The following is a 7,094-nucleotide window of genomic DNA, read 5'->3' as shown; positions in this document are numbered from 1 at the left end:
GACAAAGCTTCTGAGCGCTGAATTATGCGTACTCTTTATATATATATTTCCTGAAAGGGAAATTGCATTGGATTAGAGTACCATATTATCTTAAGCAAAATTCATATTATTGTTATCATCAAAACTAAGATAATTGATCAGAACAAATCTTGTTCTAACAATCTCCCCCTTTTTGATGATGACAAAAACATATATAAATGATATGAATTTGCGATCAGAAAGAATAGACGGCAAAAGACAAATTACACAGCTATAGCATAAGCATATGAATATGTCTCCCCCTGAGATTAACAATCTCCTCCTGAGATAAATAATCTCCCCCTGAAATAAATACTCGAAGAACTTTAATAAAAGACTTCCCTGATTATTTCGGTAGAGACGATCATATAAGCTTTTGTCTTTAGAGAATTCATAGCTTCTGACTTCTGCTTCCATAGGACGGCTTCAGAACTAGAATTTCTTTAGATCCCTAGAACACTCACAGCTTCTGATTCCTGCTTCCATCTAGGACAGCTTCAGAACTTGAATTTCTTTGATCTTCTGAACATTCACAGCTTCTGATTTCTGCTTCCATTCAGGACAGCTTCAGAACTTGAATTTCTTTGATCTTCAGAACATTCACAGCTTCTGATTTCTGCTTCCATTTAGGACAGCTTCAGAACTTGAGTTTTCTGGATCTTTAGAACATTCACAGCTTTGAATTTCTGCTTCCCTCGGATAGCTTCAGAGCTTGAATTTCTACCAACATCACTTCATGCTAGATTTGTATCAGAACATTGTTGAATGTACCAGAGCATCATCAGAGCATCTCTACATCCTGAAATGTTACAGAACAAAAACTAAACGACAAAAGTCAGCATGAACGAGTCAGAACATAAAATGTAACTTCTAACACATTATATGTATCAGAGCTATAACATTATATGTATCAGAGCCATATAGGCTAAAATAATGTATCAGAGCAAATAGAATTTTGTCAGATCAAAATAGACAAAATATAGGTCAAATTCTATTATCAGTGCTTCTGATTCTTGAAGCTTTCTTGCTTCTGATCTCTGAAGCTTGACAGCACTCGGCTTGCTTCAGTTTCCATGGTTTTGCTTCTTGTGTTTGCTTTGAAGACTCTCTTCACTTCTTTATACCTGCAAAACACTTAAACCATATAGAACTTGCAGTTCTTGTTAGTAAATGCAACTGATTAAATCAAATCATTTATCATTTATCTTTCTCCCCCTTTTTGTCATAACATCAAAAAGCAAAAAAGATTCAGAGACAAACAAAACGAAACACACGGAGGAAGAAGTTGATTTCATTGAAGTTTCAAACAGCAGGTTCAGAAGTACATGAAGATAGGAAAGATCAGATGCACAAAGACAGATGCAACGAAAAGAAAGAAACAACACAGACTCAATCTAAGATGGCCCTAGTCTTGACAAGATCTTGGTCAGCATCTCTTGAACCATATTGTTGTGTCCTTCTTGCCTCACCATGAAAGCGCTATACTCAGCATTGAGTGAGCTTTGCTCATCCTGTCTCCTCTGAATTTCTTCCAGGGTCCTTGCAAGACGAGAGGATTCACCAGAAGAAGTTTCAACGCTTTCAACCACAGGAATAGCATGTTGATCTGCCGCCTCCATAGATAGATCATTTGCAGGGATTTCCTCAACAGGAACAGTTTTAGCAACATGATCTTCAGCATCTGCTTCTTGCATAGAAGCCTCTCCATATTCTGCAGCAGGAATTTCCGAGTCTCCATTCTCAAGTGCCTGAAGAATGGCAGCTAGATTCCTGGGAGCAGAAGGACCTTCAACTTCTGGTGGGTCAACAACTTCTGGAATGACCAAGCTTGGGTCTTTTTCAGACGGGTTTTCCCTCAGATAGTCAAAAAGAGTCTTGAAATCTCCTAGCAGAACAGGATAGTCAGGAACAAAGATGACAATATCCCTGCATGGATTTGCTTCCATTTCAGCAGCCAGTCTTAATACTTCCAATTCATCCACAAAGGGCTTCTCCTCAGCAGCAACACAATTTCTGAGAGGATGGTAGTATATACCATTATCTTCCTCCAGAAGGTAACCAGGGTAACCAGGGGCAGCAGCCACTAGTCTTTTCTGTACTCCCATTGCTTCTACTTGAAAAACCTTGCGAAATCTTCTCCAGAGATTTCTTGTAGAAACATCATCCAGACCATTTAGGAATGCATCCTTCAGAAGGTCTAGACTGCTAATCACCTCAAGTCTGAAAAGTTCCAGGTAGGTATAGGGTTCAGGTTCAGGCGGATTGAAGGTGAATTTGTAGTCAGGATAGAGAAGACAGTAAGGTTCGGATTTTTCGGTAGGTAAGGGATGGGATATAGAAGTTGGAGGTACGGTGTATGAGGAAGAGGGGATATCTGAGAGAATGATTGATGAGGATGGAATATCAGAAATGATAGATTGAGACGAGGATGGAGTGTTTGTAAAGGGAATTGGTGAGAGAGATTTATCAGAAGGAGTTGGGGGAAGAATACTTAAAGGTGTGGGGTTTAGAATGGGAGAGGAGAAGGATGATGGAGAAGGATTTGGTAAGGTGAAGTTTACTTTTGGTTCAGATGGAGGTGATTGGAAAGATGGTTTAGGGACAGAAGGAGGTGGAGTAAAGACCTTTCTGGAGATTTGTACAGAAGAAGAAGAAGATCTGGTTCTGCGAAAGGAATCTCTGATCCTTTTATCTCTTCGTTCTTTAGAGTCCACCTTGTCAGGATCATAGGTGACCCTCAACTTCTTGGCTCTCTCAGCCTCATCTTCTTGTGCTTTTCTTTTTAGCCTTGCCTGTCGTTCCTTCTTATCCTTCTTCAGAATATCATCTTTGGATGGGAGTACTCTGCCACGGATCCAAGCAGGATCAACGTCTGATTGCTTCCTAACACAATCTTCCAAGTAAAGCTTGACAACATGATCAAGTTCTTTATGAAACAAGGAGATGAATCCTTCAACAGCAATTCTTCTTGACAAAATGTCAGAAAAGCTTGTGCACACGAAGGGTACATTCTTAATGAGTTCCAGTCTGAACAAATCAACACCATTGAAGATGGGACCTTGAATTACTCCAAGAGAAAGCGATGCATTGCGATTTCTGATAGAGTCCACAACTTTGCTTTCAATCAGAATGTCTGAAATCATTCTTCCGAAAGGAATGGTTGTTCTTGGAATATGAGGGTACTTCGCCCTTTCATCTTCTCTTGATTCAAAGATAGATGTTTTCAGATTCTCAAACAGAATATGAGAGATGTTGATCTCTATCTTTTTGCCAATGCAGAAAAGAGTGTACTTGTGAGTCGGACTGATGTAGGAGGAGAAGAGCATCCTTTTTCTATGGTGAAGAGAACCCAGAATAATCTCAGCCCATACTTTATAGAAAGGCCTTAAGGTGCCTGTGTTATGAGAATCAATTCCAAAAACCGTAGAGATTTGTTTTTCAACTGGAGTCCAGTCAACTGTATTGGGTTGAAGACCAGACCAACCTTCTTCATCATCAAGATTGTACAGCTTCCTGATGAGCTTCTCAGTGATAACCACTTCATGCCCTAGCACAAATGAAATGATGGCAGTTGGTGTAACCGTTGCGTGTACCCAAAAATCCTTCACAAGTTCAGGATAAATTGGACCAACCAATCTATCAAGATAATTAGACCATCCTTGCTCAAAGATTCTTGCATCACACTGAAAGCCATTAGCTTTAAGGTTGTTGATGTCCACAGCAGTTTCACATAAAACCTCCAAGTCCTTCGTGGGTATCAAGCAAGTTTTCAAAGGAGCATCTTTATAACTTCGTAGACGGATTTGTGAAGAAGTAGGTCTCTCTTTTGAGGAAGATGAACAAGAGAAAGAGTTCATGATGATAATGCTTTGAGATCAAATCAGAGAACTAGGGTTTGAAGAGAGATGCAACGAAGTGAATGCACAAAATAGAGAGAAAGAGAGAAAAAAAAAAGGGAATGAAGATGAAGCGGGTTATTTAAAAAAATCATTATGCATTTAATGAGAAATGACATTAGGAGAGAGAACACAGTAAATGAAATGATTTAATACAGTTACCTAGGTCGGCGTCTTTTTAACTGCACGCTTTGTACTAACCGTACAGACACGTGTTCACCATCAGATAATAGATGACAGCTGTAAATTTCAGAATAGACTTTACGCCTTCAGATTCTGATCACTGCTTCTGATCTGATCAAGTTTCTCTTCTGGAAACATTCCTTCTGAAGTGTGTTGATATAAATCTGAATAATCTTCTGATCCATTACTTCTGATATACACAGCTTCTGGAGATTCACTTCTTTGTTCTGCAGCTTCTGATACGACAAAATTGTATCTGCAGAAATTCTTAAGCTTCTTTGTTTCATCAAAAAACAAGTTTATCATCAAAACCAGATATTTATTGATTCGTCCACAATCAATGTTTCAATGTTGTATATTCTGTAGCATTTAGAGCATTCAGAATAACCAAGAATGAAACATCAATGCTTTAAAGACAAACAAAACAGATGGTTCCAAGACTAATAAACTTTCTTTTCTGAAATCCTACAAACATAGTTTCTTCAACAGATTTAAGAACCAGAACTTGGAGGACAATCTTTCTTCCCTGCAAGTGTTGAGACCAACTTGAGTCCAGGTGATATGTCATGTTGATTTTTATCTTCCTTGTTGCCAAGAGAATCTGCAAAAGAAATAGTCTTTTTCTTTGGTACCCACATTTTCTTGGGTCCTTTCTTGTTAGTTCTCCTCAAGTTCTGATTGAACTTAGGTTTAACATTGTAAGCAATAGGAGGAACAACATGATAATTCTTGATGTGAGTTTCATGATATTTCCTAGGTTGTGTCACATGCTTTTTGGTGTGTGTTATGTGAAAGCTTTGAGCATGTGAAGTGTGCCTAATATCATGGGAGTGGCCATACTTGAACTGATCATACAATGGCTTGTATGTGAGTTTCATTTCATCAACAGGTTCAAGTTTGTATGGGGTTTCACCCTCAAAACCAATGCCAACTCTTTTGTTTCCAGACACAGCATATATCATAGAAGCTAGCTGACTTCTGCCAATACTTCTAGATAAGAACTTCCTGAAACTTAAATCATATTCTTTCAGAATATGGTTTAGACTGGGAGTGGATTGTTCTGAATCAGAAGGAGATCCAACATTATTGGATAATTTTAAAAGTTTTTCTTTTAATTCAGAATTCTCCAACTCAAGCTTCTTTGTTTCAAATTCAAATAGCTTTTTCAGCTTTTTGTATTTGAGACTTATCTGAGACTTGAGTTCCAGTAGTTCAGTTAGACCGGAAACTAACTCATCTCTAGTAAGTTCAGAAAATACCTCTTCAGAATCTGATTCTGATGTAGATTCTGATTCGTCATCTTCTGTCGCCATCAGCGCACAGTTGGCCTGCTCATCTTCAGAGTCTGAATCATCTTCTGACTCATCCCAGGTTGCCATAAGACCTTTCTTCTTATGAAACTTCTTCTTGGGATTTTCCTTCTGAAGATTTGGACATTCGTTCTTGTAGTGTCCAGGCTCATTGCATTCATAGCACATGACCTTCTTCTTGTCAAATCTTCTGTCATCAGAAGATTCTCCACGTTCAAATTTCTTTGAACTTCTGAAGCCTCTGAACTTCCTTTGCTTGGTCTTCCAGAGTTGATTTAGCCTTCTGGAGATCAGGGACAGTTCATCTTCTTCTTCAGATTCTGATTCTTCAGGATCTTCTTCTCTAGCCTGAAAAGCGTTAGTGCATTTCTTGATATTAGGTTTTAATGCAATAGACTTACCTTTCTTTTGAGGCTCATTTGCGTCCAGCTCTATTTCATGACTCCTCAAGGCACTGATGAGCTCTTCCAGAGAAACTTCATTCAGATTCTTTGCAATCTTGAATGCAGTCACCATAGGACCCCATCTTCTGGGTAAGCTTCTGATGATCTTCTTTACATGATCAGCCTTGGTGTATCCCTTGTCAAGAACTCTCAATCCAGCAGTAAGAGTTTGAAATCTTGAAAACATCTTTTCAATGTCTTCATCATCCTCCATCTTGAAGGCTTCATACTTCTGGATTAAAGCTAGAGCTTTAGTCTCCTTGACTTGAGCATTTCCTTCATGAGTCATTTTCAAGGACTCATATATGTCATAGGCCGTTTCCCTGTTAGATATCTTCTCATACTCAGCATGAGAGATAGCATTCAGCAAAACAGTTCTGCATTTATGATGATTCCTGAAAAGCTTTTTTTGATCATCATCCATTTCTTGCCTTGTCAGCTTTACGCCTCTGGCATTTACAGGATGTTTGTAACCATCCATCAGAAGATCCCATAGATCACCATCTAGACCCAGAAAGTAACTTTCCAGTTTATCTTTCCAGTATTCAAAGTTTTCACCATCAAATACCGGCGGTCTAGTATAACCATTGTTACCGTTGTATTGCTCAGCCGAGCCAGATGTAGATGCAGGTGTAGGTGTAGACTTTTCACTTTCATCAACCATCTTTTACTGAAGCGTTTTTCTCTTCCTGAATCTTTTCTAAACACGGTTAAGTGCTTGCACCTTAGAACCGGCGCTCTGATACCAATTGAAGGATAGAAAAACACTTAGAAAGGGGGGGTTTGAATAAGTGTAGCTTTAAAAAACTTGACAGATAAAAATAAATTGCACAGTTATTTTTATCCTGGTTCGTTGTTAACTAAACTACTCCAGTCCACCCCCGCAGAGATGATTTACCTCAACTGAGGATTTAATCCACTAATCGCACGGATTACAATGGTTTTCCACTTAGTCCGCAACTAAGTCTTCCAGAGTCTTCTGATCACACACTGATCACTCCAGGAACAACTGCTTAGATACCCTCTAAGACTTTTCTAGAGTCTACTGATCAACACGATCACTCTAGTTACAATCTGCTTAGTTCACTCCTAAGACTTCCTAGAGTATTCTGATCCACACGATCACTCTAGTTCCTTACAACTTAATGTAATCAATCTAAGAGTATTACAATTGCTTCTTAAAAGCGATAATCACAACTGTGATATTTCTCTTAATCGTTTAAGCTTAATCTCACTAATATATT

Source organism: Vicia villosa, linkage group LG3, assembly GCF_029867415.1.
Source record: "Vicia villosa cultivar HV-30 ecotype Madison, WI linkage group LG3, Vvil1.0, whole genome shotgun sequence".
Classification (NCBI taxonomy): Eukaryota; Viridiplantae; Streptophyta; class Magnoliopsida; order Fabales; family Fabaceae; genus Vicia; species Vicia villosa.
Note: the sequence above shows the minus strand (reverse complement) of the source record.